Source organism: Macaca fascicularis, chromosome X (assembly GCF_037993035.2).
Source record: "Macaca fascicularis isolate 582-1 chromosome X, T2T-MFA8v1.1".
Classification (NCBI taxonomy): domain Eukaryota; kingdom Metazoa; phylum Chordata; class Mammalia; order Primates; family Cercopithecidae; genus Macaca; species Macaca fascicularis.
The window spans coordinates 20586760-20607117 of record NC_088395.1 but is presented as its reverse complement, the minus strand read 5'-3'; the positions used below and the strand labels follow the sequence as shown (position 1 = coordinate 20607117).

The window sequence follows — 20358 nt, the reverse complement described above, 5'->3', positions numbered from 1 at the left end:
CTTTAAGAGATAATTAGGTAATGGGGGCTCCACCCTTGTGAATGGATTAATGTCTTTATTGAGGGAGTGGATGATTTATTGAGGGAGTGGCTTTGTTATAAAGGGGAGCTTCCAGAACTGTGAGCCAAATAAGCTTCTTTTCTTTATAGATTACTTGGTCTGTGATATTCTGTCATAGCAACAGAAAATGGACAAGATACCCACTATACTATCTCCAACATATACACACAAAACTTAGTTTTGAAGATTCTAGTTTGTAGTTCTAATTGGAAATAGCTGCTACTATATTTGGTAAGAAATTAGCTTTGTAGTTAAGAAAACAAAGGTTTTGTTTGGGATTATTTGGGAAGCTGGGTTTTCAGACTCCTTTTCACTGTTTTCTAATGACTAGCCATCCTAGAACTGCACTGGACCTCCCGCTGCCTCACACACATCTGGTGTTTTCTAATGCAGAGGGGAAGGCAAGGAAATACAGGCCTTTTGTTAACAGAGGAAGTTTTCCATTTTCATTGAAGGGCAGCATCCAAACAGGAGAGAGAAAAATGAAATACTACTGGGCTTATCTTCCAAATGCACATGTTTGTGACAATGCAGTGAATGTCAAGTTGGCTGTATTTAACTGGAAACAGAATCCCCTTTGAGAAGCACACTGAGATCTTGCAGAGGTAGAGAGAAAAGAAAATACAGGCTGGTTCAATAACTTAGGAAAGTGCATTGATATTGGCTTATTGTACTTACCATGGGATCAAAATCAGGAGTTTTAGCAACCTCACTCACAAGGAATACATCTTGAACAAAACTCTATGTTTTCATACTGTCATGTTTCAAAATCCCTTGGCCTCACCCTTTTGCCAATCCCAGAACAACATAATTATTAGGGTCAGCTTACTGACCACCTCCTAATTCAGAAATTCTTGTTCTCTGAGGTCTCTACTTACCTTCTGTTCACAAGCTCTTGATATATTACAACATTTAGGACTCAGTACATACCCAGCACATAAGTGGGGTAGTATCTGGGTATGATTCAAGATTTCAAAACTAAGTATTTCATGCCCATCCTTTTCCATCAGCATATTGGACATCAATATATTGAATAAGATCTAAAATTCATATATAACATACTAACAAGGGAGTGGAGAAGAGGGAGATAAAAGCAAAAGTGCAAGTTTTCCTGAGCATACCTATTTAACTGGCGTATGAATAAAGGTAGCTGTCTAACAAATGAATCTTAACATTTCAATGGTATAACGTCCTAAAATTTAGTTCTCGTTGACACAGCAGCCCAATATGATTGTTCCTCCTAGGCAGAAGGGGGCACTACTCCTGCAGTCATTCAGGAACCAGGATGATATAGACCCTGACAGATTTACATATGGCTTTTAAGGTCCTTGAATATCAACATCCAGCCAGTAGACAAGGGGTGGGGATGTGAAGAGGGAGAGAGAGAGAGAGAGGAGGTTTTGATGATCAGACCTTGATATAATTTGGCTCTGTGTCCCCACCCAAATCTCACCTTGAAATGTAATAATCCCCATATGTCAAGGGCTGGCCAAGGTGGGGATACTTGAATAATGGGGGTGGTTTCCTTCATGCTGTTCTCGTGATAGTGAGTTATCATGAAATCTGATGGTTTCATAAGGGGCTTCCCCCTTTGCTCGGCACTCATTCTCTCTCCTGCAGCCCTGTGAAGAGGTGCCTTCCACCATGATTGTAAGTTTCGTGAGTCCTCCTCAGCCATGCAGAACTGTGAGTCAATTAAACCTCTTTCCTTTATAAATTACCCAGTCTCGGGTATTTCTTCATAGCAGCATGAGAACAGACTAATACAGGCCTGGTACAGAGACATATATTCCATGGCTTTAAATCATCACATGGCAACACATGACTGCAAGGGAGGATAGGAAATTAGTATTTGTGCTCAAAATATAAAAATAGAGGAAGGAGGAAGAGAAAGAGGCAGCCACAGGGAGAGAGAGAACAAAGCTGTTGATCAAGCAGCAGTGTCACAATTGACCAAAAAAATGCAGATGATAAATGTGTGTCTAATCCAGGAAAGCAATATAAAACAAAAATTAAGCATTGCACACTGACTTGAAATCTCCACTCCTGAAGCACAGAGTATAAAATAGCACTCTTGTATCAGTTAGCTATTGCTGCATAACATACCACTCCAAAACTGAGTGACTTGAAAGAACATTCACTTTATTATTACAACTTACATAATAAAGGGTAGGTCATGAGTCATCTGATCTTGCCTGGACTTGCTCATGCATCTGCAAGTTGACTGGTCTGCTCATATGTCTGCAGGTCATCTGGAGACTCTATTCTAGAATGCACTAGGCTAGGAACCTTAGGGGAGAGCTCTGTTTCATGTATCTCTCATCTACCTCTTGGGACCAGTGAGATGTCCTGAGTGTATTTTTCTCACATTGATGACAGAAGTACAAAAGAGCTAGCAAAAACACAGAAAGCCTCTGGGGGCTCAAGCTCAGAACTAGCACACCATAATTCCTATCTCATTCTATTGACTAACGCAAGTCACGTGACTGAGCCGAGATTCAAAGAGTAGGGAAAGAGACTCTGTCTCTTTAATAGGAGGAACAGCAAAGGTATGAGTAAAGGACATGGATACAGAAAGAGGTGAAGAATGGAGCCATTAATGTAATCTACCACATCTCCCAATTTCAACTAAAAGTACCCTAACCGAGATTATCTGAAAGGATGCATTGATGGTTATATTTCTGATGAGAATTAGTCAATTGACTTCTAATCACTCCCAATATGCAGTCTTCACAGTAGACATACAAACAGGAAAAAAACAACTGGTGGGGAGTCAAAGCTGCCTGTCTGTTGGTAAGCATTAGTCATTCATGCTAACAGAAGTGATTGTGCAAATGATGTTGCTGGTTCAATTCTAATTAGCAAAGAACATTTTAAAGGTAGGCTTACTTTTAACTCACCCGCAACTTAGAGGAAAGGCTTTCTCTCATGGGAGAAAATTTCCTTAAGCAATTGCCACTACTGGGGTGGGAGTGAAGCAGTGTGATAATTAATTTTGTGTCAACTTGACTGGGCCATAGGGTACCCAGACATTTTGTCAAACATTATTCTGGATATGCCTGTGAGGGTGCTTTTGGATAAGATTGTCTTAATCAGTAGGCTGAGAAAGGCAGATTGCTCTTTCTAACGTGAGTGGGCCTCATTCAAGCAGTTGAAGACCTGAATAGAACAAAAAGTCAGAGTAAGCCTGATGTAAATGACGAGTTGATGGGTGCTGACGAGTTGATGGGTGCAGCACAGCAACATGGCACAAGTATACATATGTAACAAACCTGCACGTTATGCACATGTACCCTAGAACTTAAAGTATATATATAAAGTATATATATATATATATAAAATATATATATATTTATAAAATAAAACTCTATCTGCATGTCACATAAAATAACAACTTAAATAGTGCCAAACTGTGTCACAGCATAGTTTAGTTCGGGATCAGTTACTACTTTTGACATCAGGGTAAGGTATCTTATGGAAGTAATAAAGAATTTCAGTAAGTAGATAATAAAGAATAATAAGTCACATAAAAAAAAAAAGTCAGAGTAAGAGGAAATTTCCCAGCAACTTCAGCTGGGACATTGGTTTTTCCTGCCTTTGGACTTAAACTGAAAAATCAACTCCTCTTGAGTCTTGAACCTGCTAGCTTTTGAACTAGAACTTACACTGTGGGCTCTCCTGGGTCTCCAGCTTGCTGCCTACAGATCTTGGGACTTCTCAGTCTCCATAATCACATGAGTCAATTCCTTATAGTCAATCAATCAATCAATCACCTCTTGGTTCTGTTTCTCTGGAAATCCATGACTAATAAAAGCAGCAAGAAGTAAGATTCAATTGCAACTTCAGCATCCTCTGAAAGGTGCCAAGGAAATCTAAACAATACCCATGAAAAGTAAAGCTCCAGTTTGTTTTTCCCACTTGTCTAGCTTCAAAGCACCAGCAGCTATTAACATTGATCTGTCCAGACTGCATTTATAAAAATCTGTAAACAGATCAGAGGGGAAATTCAATTAGACTGTAATTTCGCAGTACTCTGAAGAACATTAGCTGGCAAGAACACTCAGGAGGGCCAATTAGAACCATCATGGCCTATCTGGTCATAGAATACAAACATGTTCTCTCTCCTTCACAAGACTTGAAGTGCTACTTGGGTAGTACATGTCTCATTTGGAGAGTTAGCATTGCTTATGTCTAGAGTTACTGATTACACATGAAGATTAGGAAATGCCTAAAGTAATTCTGTTAGCAGAACTGGACTGGAGAATAAAGCCAACTGAGTGATGCAGCTAGGATTAATGTCAGAAAGCTGGTAATATGAACTTCAACAGAGAAAGTGAGCTGTGCTCTGTTGATGGCCATTGAGAGAAGGAAAACTAGCCAGACAAAAGCAACAGGGCCAATAGCTCTCAGGAAAGGAGAGCCCATCCTCATCTAGCCCAAGTTCAGGGTCAGTTTCTAAAACTCCAGGTTATAAAGGGAAAGGGACATTAACTCATCATGTATTATGTCATATTTGTAATATCCCTCCCTATTTTACAAATAAGTAAACTGAAACTCAGAAAAGTTAAAGAAATTGCCCAAGATCACATCAGTAGAAAGTGAGTCTCCTGGGATTCTGGTCCAGGTCCATCTGAATCCAAAGTCCATGTTCTTTCCACTACATGACACATCTTTGTGTCTAAGGAAATGAGTGAGATAAAATGAGACTAGGAGAGGCTTAGACCAAGCAAGGGAGTGAGAACTCTTGCACTGCATCAAGGGAAAATATCCTTAATTAAAAGAAAGTGTGGTTGTCAGCAAAAGCTGAAGGAAAGTATAAGAGAAAGAAAAGGAGCCTGCTTATGATGAAACAAGGAAGTCCAGAAAACACTGAGGAACTGCGACACAAGAGCCACATTCTGGGGTGGTCTTCGTTAGGAAGCACGGGGTCAGAGACAGGCGGCTAATTGGGAAGATGAAGAAACACACTGAATTTGGAGGAATTCACCAAGGATAGTGGCCCTGTGTCTACTACACTCCATGGTTGAGAGAACTTGGAAATGTGACATGATGTAGCAAGCTTGGAGTTGACAAAGGTGGGACTGATGGTCTGGGTTGGCCTCCAGAAAGACTTAACTTTTACTCCAGTGACCCAGAAACAAGCAGACCACAGACGTGCTCAACATCTGGATCCAGATCCTGATTTTCCAAGAATCATGTTTTGTCTTTCTGGAATGTGCCTAAATCTCTTTCACCTCATGCTTTAGTCAGATGGGACTCTTTGCTTTTTGAAATGTCAAGCCTTTAAGCATGTTGCTCCCTCTACCACAACTGTCATTCTCCTTTCCTCACTCCCAACTCCAGCTCCAACACTGATTTAAAACTCAGCGTAACTTACTTCTTGGGGTGAACCTAAGACATGTCATTCAGATTCTCCTTCAAAGAAGCACTCATTGCCCCAGCTCCTGGGAGCACTGTCATACTAGCCTTTGGCTGGCAGCCCCTTCAGGTCATGCTTCACAAGAAGAGAGCCCCCTTGCCCAAGTTCATGCTCCTTTCTGCAGTGGCCTATATCCAACGACTGATTAGTGCTGGACTATTGAAGCCTGGCCATAACTGGGACAACCATGACAAACCCTATATCCTCCAGACCTCCTCATGGAGTTTGCCACAGCTTCCCCTGGCCTGCATTGCAGTTAACTTCTCTTTTACGCACATTGCTTCCTTTCCCTCCCTTCCACAAGTGTTGATCCCACAGACACTCTTTAACAACCTGCCTACTAAACTCCATCTCAGGGTCTGCTTCTCCAGGAACGCAATCTGTGACACTTCTGGCCCTAAACCTCTATAGGCACAAGAGTTGTCAAATTGATTGGATTTCTGGAAGACCAGAAAGCTATTTAAATGTTTTGATAAACTTGTGAATGAGTGCTCTTCCCCCTATTTGTCACAAGTTTATCAAAACATTTAAATAGCTTGCTAATCCACTAGAAATCCAATAAATTTAAGAACTCCTGTGCCCATATGGGTTTAGTCAGGAAAACAGCAGCACCACATTATTACAAGTAAGAAGTTTAACATAAAAATCAGGACTCATATGAACATGGGAGAAGTTGGAGGAGTGAAGGTACGGAAGGGGCTGTAGCCAGAGGATGGAAGGTTTAAGGACTTCACCGGAAGCATTGAAGTGGGCCAAGAAGCAGAAAGTGAGGAAATCCAAGAAGCCACTATTCTGGCCACCAAAATAGGAGCTTGAAGAGAGATCTTTGAAGCCGCTGAATCAGCAAAAGCCACTGCGTTTCACAAAGCTGCTGTATGTTAGCTCTACAATTATACCTTGTATCTCCACCTTCCAAATTTTACAAAAATACCTGTCATCGGCAAAATTCAATCCAGAATTGCACAGGAAAGAATTTTCTGGGAAATATAGTTCCCAGCCTTAGATGGCAATAGTGCTGAGACAAGTTGACACAGAAAATCCAGCAAACTCCCCAACCAATTAGGCTTATCTGTCCAAATCTATGAGTCATGGTCTGATCTCTTTATCTCTCCCCACTTCAGGTGGCTTCAAAGCCCTTCTGTTCTCTACATAAGCCTGTTTCTGAGAAGAACCTCTGGGAAAAATAGGCATATCTGTCCTCTCCATGTACAATAGCTTTGGCTCAACCCACTGTGATCAATGTTTATGGAAAAGAGACAAAAGCCTGCAAGTGGGCTTAGGAGTGGCAGACTTTAGAGGAACTAGGAATAATATGTGGCATATGGTTAGCTTTCCTGCCTTTAGACTTAATTATCCATTATAATGAGCACCTATCAACCCAGGCACACCCTACAATTGTCGCCACCATGATGCAGAATTTATTCTCTGGTATCCGAGTCAGAAAGCAAAGTAGCTCCTATGAAAATAGCCTGAAGTCCAATCCACATAAGCTTCATCCACATGAGCCTTTACCCACATTGAAGAAGGCAAACCTCAAGGCTTCTTTTGCATCATTACTATCTCTGAGGCCTTGCAGATGGGTAACGTGGAGACTATAAAACACAATTTGCTAAAATTATAACCTTACTAACTCTCTGTCCATTTGGGAAGGGGACAGATTAGCAAATGGTGCACTAAGTGGATTTTAACTCCATATATTACTGGTCCCCTGAGAACTTCTTTTTTTAAAGTTCTTCTGGGAAACAAGAATATCAGCTCTATCTGCAAAACTGAATAAAACTAAAAAAGAGGTGGTGGCAGCCTCCTTCAGTTTTCTTTCTTTTTAAATATCAAGTCACATATTTAGTGGTGGGTTTTGTTGTGTTGTATTTTCATTTTTAACTGTGCCTCAGAACCTTGCTACTCCAAGTGTGATCCTTGGACCAGCAATATCAGTATCACCTGGAAGCATGTAGAAATATAAAATCTCAGGTTCCACCCAGGACCTGCTAAATCAGAATCTGCATTTTAACATAATGACCAAGTGATTCATATGCCCTAGGAAGTAAAACTGACGGTAACGAGTAAAGTTATTAGATTTTCATATACTCAATGGCTTGCTAACAGAGATTTTTTATACCACATGGTATCCGTGCTCTAAGCCAGGGGTTTTTACTCTATGGGAGAGCAGGTGAATCCTTTGCTTTAAAACATGAGCTTAGCTATCTTGGGAACTCTTGTGATTCCATGACTCCCAACTGAAGGGCCTGATTTTCATAACTGAGGGAAATGTGACAACTTTCCCATATTCAAAATGCTTTTACTGAACTTTGGCCCCTTCCCTTCTACTTTTCGTGCTTCAGGGAGAGTCAAGGCCATTTGATTTTTCAGGAGTGGTCTATGAATGATCCCTGCATGGTCTGAGAAATCCAGAGTCCTGGAGGAAATTTCCATGTCTAGATTTAGATAATAATCACTACAGCATGTGTTCACAGTGCGGTGCTCATACCATTTTCATGCACACCTGCTCCTGGTGGGCGTGCTTTTCCTCTCAACAGCCAGCACCTGTGTGTCTTTTGTTGGCCAGCAGCCCTCCGGCTGTCATAACCTGCTCTGCCTGCGTGCATGGAAACCCAGAAATGCCTGAGAATTTATATCCCTCATCCACAGCCCTCTAACTCATGTCTGACTAAGTGGAGAGAACAAATATACTCCAGCTCCCTTGCTCACTGGATAGAAAACTCTGAAGTGTATCTACACTGTTTCCAGAACCTTGCCTGTGGTATATTACTTGATAGCATACACTTGCTTGACCTCCTTCCCTTCCTTGTCCTGCTTCTTTGGTGGTTGTTCCTAGAAACAGTTTCTACTAAATCACTTTTACATGAAGCCTTGCCTCGGGCTCTGCTTCTTGGGAACCCAACCTAAGATGGTTACTTTCTTGGCCTCCCCTATTGTATACTATGGTTTGTAATTTGAGATGAAATTTATTATTTCTATATACTTATCAAATATCCTCTCTGTAACAGGCACTGAGCTAGGGGTGGAAATATGGTAGTGATCAGGAGGGATATGGTTCCTGCCTTCAAGGAGCTTACACCTAGGCAGAGAAAAGACTCTGAAGTCTGATGAAGGTTATGATCAACTATATGATGTTATTATGCATAAGATAAAGACAAATTTATCTCACAGGAGTAGCTCAGCTTTTCTTCCTATTAAGACCTGAGAAAAATGACTTCCCCGGGGCCTCAAACAGGAGACACAGCATTTTAATTGTATACATAAAATGCAAAATTTATATCTATGCTTTTAGGGATTAAGTCAACAAATTTTTTTGAGTACCTACCTTCAGGCACTATGGAAATAAAATGAGTAAGGCATAATTCCTTGCTTCAAGGAGATAACTCACTAAGAGAGGAAAGTCAGATTCACAAAGAAATCAGTATAAAACAATCTGGTAAATGTCGTTGTCAAAATATGTCCAGTATGTTTTAGGAACACAGAGAAGTAATTACTCTTGTGAGGGTGCCAGAGAGAGGTAGTAACACTTGAGTGACTCTGTAAAGGCAGAGGTTTGTTAGGCAAAGTCACTGCAGACAGAAAGGACAAAGGTAAGGCTAGGTGGGGTAAATTGCCCTGAGATCCAAGCATGAAGTACAAGGTGAGAAGTGAGAAGAAATGAAGGTAGAGATGTAGACAAAGGGAGATAACACAGGGCCTTGAGCGACATGTTAAAACACTTGGATATCTTTGGAGGCCATCTGTTAGCAGGTTAATTTTAAGCATGGGAAGAACAATAGACACAGATTTCCATTTGAAACCAACCACCCTGCCAACATCTTAGATGACTCCAATTTAAGAAAGATCATTCAGGAGACTTATAATAATCTAGGTTTGAGATCATGTGGGCCTGCTTCAGAGATAAGGAGGAAGAGATGGATTTGAGAAATATTTAGAAAGCAAATCATTACAGCTGAAAAGCAGTATGGTTTACCTCAAAATATGTGATATAGAGGCATTACCGTTCAAAATAGAACACAAACATTGGCCCTGGGTGCACCTGAGCTCTCATATTGAATGATACATGGCATACACAGAATTTTCTCAAAACTTGGGAAGTCTGCTAGACTTGTATTCACAGATGAACCTACAAGCACAGCCCAAGGCAGGTATTGGAGATAAGAGACATCTGGGGCCAGATTTGTGAGCAGGCCTCTACTCCCTGATGAAAGAAAAGGTGCCTGGAAAAGGCCACCCCAAACAAGAAATAAGGTCAAGGCAGCTAAAATAACATAAAGTGAGCAAGTGTTGAAAAGTTCAGAAAATAACATGTTGAAATAAACATTATTTTTCCCAAAATTACTGCTAATGCATTTGCACTCTGAATGACCTTATTTAAAACAAAGATTTTTAAAGCTGCCAGATTGCCCTCCAACTAGAAGGCATGATGAAGAGACATAATTCCCTATCCCTCTGTCCTTAGCAGGTGGGTACTGAGAAATATTCAGATTTGCAAATTGATTTTTCCCCCACCTATTAGTCATCAGTGCTAATATTTTCCTGTAGCATCTTAACGTCATACTAAATTCGACAGAACCAAGGAGTTAAGAGTAGTGATTCTCAACCTTCACTGCACAGTTGAATCACCTGAGAGCTACAAAAAATAAAATACTAATGCCTGTAGCCCAACCTCACAGATTCTGATTTAATTGACCTGGCTTTGAATATCGGGATTTTTTTTCAATGTTAAAATTTTTAATTAGTAGAAATATATTTCAGACATATATTGTAGGAATAATATACCACCAAGTGAGATTCATTTCAGGAATTCAATGTTGATGTTCCTGAATATCAGGATTTTTTAAAACTCCTGGGGATACTGTTGTGCAACTAGGATTGAGAAACACTGAGTGGGACACTGGTCTCAAAATGGCCCTGGACTGGCAAGGAGGAGTAAGTACTCACTTTTTTATTCCTCAACAGTCCTGCAGAGTCTAAGTGCAGGGTGGTACTCACCTTTTTCATAGGCAAGCAGCCAGAAGACTTGAAATCTCTCTGATCAGTTTAGTTTATCCAGATGACCTTCTTCCCAGCTCCTTGAGTACCCTAGGTGTAAATTAAAGAGACAGACACACAGTATGTGTGATTTTCTCCAACAAGGAAGGGATCTGTCAGTGAAATGGACATGTTTTCAAACACCAGAAGGGATCTCAGTGCTCTTCTCATTGCACATTGAAAGTCTAATAAAGAGCGCTGCTATATCTTGAAGAAATTACCTCATTGATTTTTGGAAGGAAAAAATCATTAAAGATAAAATGTAATGAAAACACATAGAAATATAAAGTGCTAAAACTAAATAAGGAAATATGTAAACACATTATGGCAGAGTGAGAAGGTTGGAGCTAAATATACCATTGATATCAGCGAGGATCATGAAATTGAGGGATGATACATGTGATCACATGATATTAATGAAAATGCTGTTCAAATGATTGAATATTCACATTTCAGCGAGAAAGGTCTACCATGGGGGATAAAAGAGCCTAGGAATTCTAAGTCTACAGTGACTCTGAGTCGAAGTCAAATCAAAGAAAAAGGGCTAAATTTTATGGAGTATATCACGCTATGCCAAACATTTGATTCCTGCAACAGACCTAGGAGGTAGATATTACTAATCCAATTTTGCAGATAGGTAAACTGACATCCCATGAGTATAAGAGACAAAAACTTGTAACTTTTTGATAGTAAGACACAGTACAGCATGGTGGCTAAAAGTAGGGACTTAGGTGCTCCAATGCCCAAGTTCATAGTACAATTTCCCAGCTATTTGCTTACTCTTTCCCTACCTCAGTTTATTCATCTATAAAATAGGGATAACAATAATTTCTCCCTCATAGGGTTTTGTGAGGATTAAATTAGTTAATGCCTATCCAACCACTTGGAAGGCTAAGACTGCTAAGGCTTAGAAGGATAAGCAGCATATTGTAAGTGTTACCTAAAATTATTATGGCCTGTTATCCTAAAGATAACAGGAAAAGGAATGTATTTCAAGGAGGAGGGCATACCTGTGATATAAACAAGAGAAGAAACCAAAAGTAGCCCAGAAACTCTGAGGAAATGCTAGAAAATTTAAATCATTTAGAAACAGACAAAGGGAGAAAACTAAGCAGGGATAGCCATAGCCCAAAACACTAGGGATAGAAGTAGCTCTTTATAAGAGAGAGCCAGAGGAACTCAAACCCAGAGGGGGCACCCACAAAGAGCAGGTGTGGGCCAAGAAGTAAGAATAGAGCTGGTCAATGATGGTGCTGCATTCAGAACAGCCAGGCCAGCTGGGTGCCCTCCAGAATGCGGACAACACAGGAAAGAGATCTCAGAGATTTCTGACACCTAGCCAACTGTATTAGTCAAGTTTTCACGCTGCTGACAAAGACATACCTGAGACTGGGCAATTTACAAAAGAAAGAGGTTTAATTGACTTACAGTTCCACGTGGCTTGGGAGGCCTCACAATCATGGTGGAAGCCAAGGAGGAGCAAGTCACATCTTACATGGATGGCAGCAGGCAAAAAGAGAGTTTGTGCAGGGAAACTCCTCTTTTTAAAACCAACAGATCTCGTGAGACTTATTCACTATTGCGAGAACAGCATGAGAAAGAACTGCCTCCATGATTCAATTACCTCCCACTGGGTCCCTCCCATGGTACATGGGAATTGTGGGAGTTATAATTCAAGATGATATTTGGGTAGGGACACAGAGCCAAACCATATCACCAGCCAACACTAAGAACTGAAGTCTGAATAAAGGAACACCCTGTCTGTCCTGAGCCCCTGATTTGGGTATAGAGGTCTAAGAGAAATGCAAAATAGAGTATGAGAGAAATCCAGATTCCCAAAACAGATGTGGAGAAAATAAACCCAACCAAGGCATTGCCTCCCAGCAGGAAAATAACTAAATTACTCCACCACCCAAGTAAATCTCCCCTCATTTGGCAAAGGGAGGGTTCCTCACAGACAAGGCCACCTGACCAAGGCCCAAAACTACATGTGAATACTGGATGTCAGGAATAATATTCAAAGAAAATATCGTTTACTCCAAACTGACACCAGGAGTTACACAAAATCTAAGTAGAAAAAATTGAGGAAGCTGTCAACTAAGCACTAGGCTTAGATGACTTTACAGAGGAATAACACATCTAAAGAACAGATAACTTAAACACGATTTAAATGCCTCACTGCATAAAAAAGCAAGAAAACTTCCCATATTCTTTTTATAAACTAAGCCAATGTTGATATCAAAGCCCAACAAAGATTATGCAAGAAAGAAAACTAGATACTAATATCACATCTGATTTAGTAATGAAAAATTCTAAATGAGATATGGATATATGATTTTCAGCAGGACAATTCTCCATTGCCAATGAAGGTTTTATAATCTACCGTATTAACTCATGTAATATTTCCTATGTGCTAGCTTTTGTTCTAAGTGCTCTCTCTCTATATATATAATATGTACAATATATATGCACATATATATATATAAATTCACTTAATCCTCAGTGAAGACCTATAAGATAGGCATTATTATTATGAGTTACAGAGAAGGAAACAGAAGCATAAGAACCTTAAGTGGCCTCCTCAAGGTGACAGAGCTAAAGAGTAGCAGAGCTAGGATTTGAACATAGGCAAGGCAGCTTAGAGCCTGTGCACTTCTCCACAATGCTATATTGCCTCTTGTTAAAAAAAATAAGGAAAATGTAATATTGTCATCTGTATAGGTGCTGAAAAGACATTTGGTGAAAGTCAACCTCCATCGAGAATTATTTTTTCTTGGCTACTTTTTTATTGTGATAAAATATACATGATATAAGATTTACCATTTTAACCATTCTTAAGTGTACACTTCAGTGACATAAGCACATTCACATGTTGTGCAGCCATCACCGCCATCCATCTCCAGAACTTTCATCAAGAATTTTTAAAAGTCAAGATCAAATATATCTATCCCACCATAATGGAGAACTAGAAACATTGTCATTAAAGTCTGAAACAAAGCCAGAGTGTCTACTATTCCTACAATTATTTACCATTGCTCTGGAGCACTGACAGCACAAAAACAGAGGAGAAAGTTAAATTAAAACTATAAAAATTGCAAAATGTTTTTATTACCATCATTTGGAGCTGGTTTCAGGATATATTTCTGAAATATGAAAGAATTAACTGCAAAACATTCATAAATAATAATAGAATGCAAACATGTGACTAGGTCTAAAATTAATGTACACAAATAATCATCCCATTTACAAACCATAACCAATTAGAATAAATGAAAAAATACCACAATTTAAGGTAGTCTTACATACATGCAAAATACCTAGAAATAAACATAACAAAGTTGTAATAGAAAACTTTCAAATGCCAGTAGAAAGTGCAAAAGAAAGTTTGAAAAATGGAAAGACAAACCATATTCTATGATTAGTAGGTTGGTTATCATAAAAATGTCAAGTGTCCCTAAGTAATGTGATCTTGTTAAGAATAACAACAGAAATTTTGTTCACAACTCACAAGCAGAGTCTAAAGTTTATCTGGAAAAGAATAAGGCAAAATTATATATAAAAACTCAGAAAATAGACACAAATAAGAAGGAGATAGCATTACTGGACATTAAAAGATGTTATAGAGATAAAAACCATTTAAATGATCAGTGGGGCACAATAGAAGTAGACCAACTACATATGAACATTTCTTTCTGATAAAGGTGATAGTTTATAACCATGGGGAAGAGAGGGACTGTTCTTAATTTTAGTTAGGCAGTTAGGTAGCCATCTAAACAATAAAATTGGACCCACATATCACATCTTATACCAAAATAAATTCCAACTTGAAAAAATATTTTCATTTTAAAATTAAATAAAACTGAAAATTAATGGAATACCTTCATAATTTTAGGGAGAGGGTGGTCTTTCTAAATATTAAAAATCCTGGAGCCGTAAGATAAAATACTGGGAAAATCTATAACCTAATTTTTTGTTTGAAGTCTGCTTAGCAGAAACCACCACAAGCAAATCCAAAAGACAAATATCAACTTGGGAAATTATCTGCAATTCATACTGTAAAATGCTAATTTATTTAAAATGTAAAAATTTCCTACAAAACAAGACCAAAAAAAAGAAACCAATAGAAAAATAAGAAGGAATATCAACATACAGTTCACCGAAAAGGAAATAGAAGTGGCTTTTAAACATATTTTAAAGACTCAGCCTCACTCATAATGAAAGAAAAGTGTAGCAAAATTATACTAATATATACTAGTTCTTCTATCAGATTGGTGATACTGAGAAGTTTGATAACATGGTCTATTGGAGTGATGAGAAAAAAGTCGTTCTCTCATGATGTTGCTGCTGAGGGTATGAACTGATAAACTTTCATGGAGGTAGCCTGGAAATATTAATCAAAATTACAAATTTGCATTCCTACTGAGCCAACAGCACGACTTTGGGGAATTTATCATATGGACATTTATACTCCCTTATTTGTTGTGCATTTTTTGTGTTTACAAATGATTGGAAACACTCAAAACATTCAAAGAGGCATTGGTTAAATAAATTAAGGTACATCCATACAAAGCAATAGTATACAGCTATAAAAATAATGTGGAAGTCGTTTAGGTGGTGATCTGAAAAAAATCATCAAAACATAATGCTAAGTAAAAGAAAGCACACTGCCATTTGTAAAAAAAAATTAAAAATGGGGAAGGGTATAGAAGATATTATTTGCTACTACATATGTGTTTAGTAGTGTATACAATAACTCTGGAAGAATACATATGAGAGGGGTAGCAGTTACCTCTGGGACAGGAATTGGGTGGCAGAAACAGTAGTGAGGAAAATGAATTATCATAATTTCAGAATTCCAAGACTAAAAAAAATTAAAATAACTTTAAGAAACAGGAATTAAGCATTTAAAATTCTGAGGGAAAGTGATTAGGAACCTATAATTTATGCTTAGCCATACTACAAGTGTAAGAACAAAATACATTTTGAGACACGCAAAAATGCAGATAATTTGCATACATCTGTATGAAAACTGCTTTACAAAAGTTAATCTAACAAAAAAAAAGAATATTATACATGAAAACTTGAGATAGAAGAAGCAATGGCAATTGACTGTAACCTGAAAGAAGCACTGAAATTTGATGCTTGTAAAATCCTCTCAAGTTTGGTAGCATGGACATTTCTATAGGAAGAACTCCCTGTAGTGAAAAATAGTCACATAAACCTAATACTGCAAGTGCTATTTTGTTTTAATATCTTAAAATTAATCTAAAAGCAAAGCCAAAGACAATTTTAGTTACAAAATAAAATTGCATAAATCTAGATTATGTAAAAACAATAATTTAACAAAATCAGGTGATATCAGCTGGTATGAGCCAAATTCCTCACCTTTCAGAGTGGGACAGTAACAGACTATATATCAGTCTAATAAATCAAGGAATGCAATTACATGCTTATTATTTAAAATAATACCATTTAACACCAGAAAAATACTTTTACAAAGGAATCCGTTCAAAGTGTTTACCTCTGGGGAAAAGGGCTGGGAATTGTAGCAGGGGGAAAGTTAATTTTTATTTTTCAATAAGATATTTAATGTGGTTTAGAATTTTACTATGTGCAGTTTTAAAATACCACATGAAAATTAAAAAGGGGGTGAGGAGAGGGAGTAACTTGTTCAAAACCATTATACATGTATTAAGTGATGGAGCTGCATTCTAACCCAGATTCATTGAAGTAAAAAGTCTGGTTCTCAAATTTAGGCAGGCATCAGAATCCCTTGTCAGCTTGCTAAAACACAGATTGCTGTACCCCACTCCTGGAGTTTCTGATTTAGTACATCCAGGATGGGGCCCAAGAACTTGCATTTCTAATGAGTTCCCAAGTGATGGCGATGGTGCTGGTCCAAGAACCAACTTTGAGAACTACACACTATACTATATATAACCTCCATCTGTGAGGTCACCAACTTGGAAAAATAATTATTTTTAATGTATCACTAGTTTTGACCACAGTGCTTTGGTTATTGTCTTTTTGGGCTAGAAGAGGAATGTGGAGTTGATTTTTCCATTTCTGCCTCCACGGACACCAGAGAAAAGAAAATCTTTGAATCAACCTATTATTTAAGTGACTTCTCCCACCAGGAAAGAGAACTCTATGTCCAACTGCCTTCAATTTCTGCATTACTGCTTATGAGACCTATGTAACCGCCAGGCCCACGAGTGACACCTTACCCAACAGACCGAGAAAAAGAAAAGAAAGAAATTATCTCAGGATTAACATGTGTTCACACATATTCAGTGACTGGCAAGTAATAGTTACCATGTCACTATGGAAATCTCTGTGCAATCTTAACAGCACAGTGAATGGTTTGGAGGAAGCTTCTGTCTAAGGAGTTGAGTTGAAAACTTAATTTAAATGATATAAAACCGCAGTGTTATCATCGCAGCCCTGCACAAAGCAGACAATAGAAAACATCACAATTTTACAAATATGATATCTGTGTTAAGCCCTTATCCCTTCTCTTATGTCCACACATTTCTCTTTATTTTTTTCAATTTTTATTTTTTTATTTCAATTGGTTTTTGGGGGAACAGGTGGTGTTTGGTTACATGAATAAGTTCTTTAGTGGTGATTTCTGAGATTTTGGTGCACCCATCACCCGAGCAGTGTACACTGTACCCAATGTATAGTCTTTCATCCCTCGCCACCCCCCATCCTTTCCCTGAGTCCCCAAAGTCCAATGTATCATTCTTATGCCTTTGTGTCCTCATAGCTTAGCTCCCATATGTGAATGAGAACATACAATGTTTGGTTTTTCATTCCTGAGTTACTTCACTTAGAATAATAGTCTCCAATTCCATCCAGTTTGCTGTGAATGCTATTATTTCATTTCTTTTTATGGCTGCGTAGTATTCCATGGTGTGTGTGTGTGTGTGTGTGTGTGTGTGTGTGTGTGTGTGTATGTATGTATGTATGTGTGTGTATAGATATATAATTTATATATGTATATGTATATATATTTTCATATACCATATATATCATATTTTCTTTATCTACTCATTGATTGATGGGCGTTTGGGCTGGTTCCATATTTTTACAATTGCAAATTATGCTGCTATAAACATGCACGTGCAAGTATCTTTTTCGTATAATGACTTATTTTCTTCTGGATAGATACCTAGTAGTGAGATTGCTGGATCAAATGGCAGATCTGTTTTTAGTTCTTTAAGGATGCTCCACACTGTTTTCCATAGTGGTTGTACCAGTTTACATTCCCATCAGCAGTGTAGAAGTGTTCCCTTTTCACTACATCCATGCCAACATCTATTATTTTTTTAATTTTTTTTATTATGACCATTCTTACAGGAGTAAGGTGGTATAGCATTTTGGTTTTGATTTGCATTTCCCTGATCATTAATGATGTTGAGCATTTTTTCATATGTTTGATGGCCACTTGTTTATCTTCTTTTGAGAATTGTCTATTCATGTCCTTAGCCCACTTTTTGATGGGATCATTTGTTTTTTTCTTGTTAATTTGTTTGTGTACCTTGTAGATTCTGGATATTAGTCCTTTGTCAGATGTATAGATTGTGAAGATTTTCTCCCACTCTATGGGTTGTCTGTTTACTCTGCTGATTATTTCTTTTGCTGTGCAGAAGCTTTTTAGTTTAATTAAGTCCCATCTATTTATCTCTTTGTTACATTTGCTTTTGGGTTCTTGGTCATGAATTCTTTGCCTAAGTCAATGTCTAGATGGGTTTTTCTGATGTCATCTTCTAGAATCCTTATGGTTTCAGGCCTTAGATTTAAGTCTCTGATCCATCTTGAGTTGATTTTTGTATAAGGTGAGAGACGAGGTTCCAGTTCTATTCTTCTACATGTGTCTTGCCAATTATCCCTGCACCATTTGTTGAATAGGGTGTCCTTTCCCCGACGTTATGTTTTTGTTTGCTTTGTTGAAGATCAGTTAGCTGTAAGTATTTGGGTTTATTTCTGGATTCTCTATTCTCTTCCTTTGGTCTATGTGCCAATTTTTATAGCAGTACCATGCTGTTTTGGTGACTATGGCCTTATAGGATGGCTTGAAGTTGAGTAATGTGATGCTTCTAGATTTTTTTCTTTTTGCTTAGTCTTGCTTTGGCTATGCGGGATCTTTTTTGGTTCCATTTGAATTTTAGAATTGTTTTTTCTAGTTCTCTGAAGAATGATGGTGATATTTTGCTGAGAATTGCATTGAATTTATAGATTGCTTTTGGCAGTATGATCATTTTTGCAATATTGATTCTACCCATCCATGAGCATGGGATGTGTTTTCATTTGTTTGTGTCATCTATGATTTCTTTCAGCAGTGTTTTGTAGTTTTCCTTGTAGAGGTCTTTCACATCCTTGGTTAGGTATATTCATAAGTATTTTATTTTATTTTTCTTTTGCAGTTATTGTGAAAGGGGTTGAGTTCTTGATGTGATTCTCAGCCTGGTCACTGTTGGTGTATAGCAGAGCTACTGACTTCTGTACATTAATTTTGTATCCTGAAACTTTGCTGAATTCACTTACCCATTGTAGGAGCTTTTTGGATGAGTCTTCTAGGTATATGATCATATAATCCACAAACAGCGACAGTTTGACTTCCTTTTTACCATTAGATGCCTTTTATTTCTTTCTTTTGTCTGATTGTTCTGGCTAGAAATTCCAATACTATGTTGAACAGAAGTGGTTAGAGTGGACATCCTTGTCTTGTTCCAGTTCTCAGGGAGAATGCTTACAACTTTTCCCCATTGAGTATAATGTTGGCTGTGGGTCTTTCATAGATGGCTTTTATTACCTCAGGCTATGTCCCTTCTATGCTGATTTTGCTGAAGGTTTTAATCATAAAGGGTGCTGGATTTTGTCAAATGCTTTTTCTGCATCTATTGAGATGATCGTGTGATTTTTGTTTTTAATTCTATTTATGCATATCACATTTATTGACTTATGTATGTTAAGCCATCCCTGCATCCCTGGTATGAAACCCACTTGATCATGGTGGCTAATCTTTTTGATATGCTGTTGGATTTGGTTCACTAGTATTTTGTTGAGGATTTTTGCATCTATGTTCATCAGGGATATTGGTCTGTAGTTTTCTTTTTTTGTTATGTCCTTGCCTGGTTTTGGTATTAGGGTGATGCTAGCTTCATGGAATGATTTAGGGAGGATTCCCTCTTTCTCTGTTTTGGAATAGTGTCAATAGGATTGGTACCAATTATTCTTTGAATGTCAGATAGAATTCAGTGGTGAATCCATCTGGTCCTTGACTTTCTTGTTGTTGTTGGCATTTTTTAAATTACCATTTCTATCTCACTGCTTGTTACTTCTCTGTTCAGAGATTCTATATCTTCCTGATTTAATCTAGAAGGGTTGTATATTTCCAGAAATTTATTCGTCTCCTCTAGGTTTTCTAGTTTATGCATGTAAAGGTGCTCATAGTAGCCTTGAATAATCTTTTGTATTTCTGTGGTATCAGTTGTAATATCTCTCATGTCTTTTCTAATTGAGCTTATTTGGATGTTCTCTCTTCTTTTCTTGGTTAATCTTGCTAATGGTCTATCAATTTTATTTATCTTTCAAAGAACCAGCTTTTGTTTCATTTACCTTTTGTGTATTTTTTGTTTGTTTGTTTCAGTTTCATTTAGTTCTGCTCTGATCTTTGCTATCTCTTTTGCTCTGCTGGGTTTGGGTTTGGATTGTCCTTGTTTCTCCAGTTCTGTAAGGTGTGACCTTAGATTGTCTATTTGTGTGCTTTCAGATTTTTTGATGTAGGTGTTTATTGCTAGGAAATTTTCTCTTTGCACCACTTTTGCTGTATCCCAGGG

General features: G+C 38.0%; 1 long non-coding RNA gene across 2 annotated transcripts in view; it reads right to left on the bottom strand.

Moving 5' to 3' along the window:
* The window catches only part of LOC123571163 (uncharacterized), a 210709-nt gene that overhangs the window by 36182 nt on the left and 154169 nt on the right, over window positions 1-20358 (bottom strand). Inside the window, exon 3 of one of the 2 annotated variants that reach the window (XR_010584168.2) lies at window positions 10475-10564. The exons of the other annotated variant lie outside the window; for it this stretch is intronic. This is a non-coding gene — a long non-coding RNA (uncharacterized lncRNA). The remainder of the gene's footprint in view (window positions 1-10474; window positions 10565-20358) is intronic. 2 annotated transcript variants of the gene reach the window in all.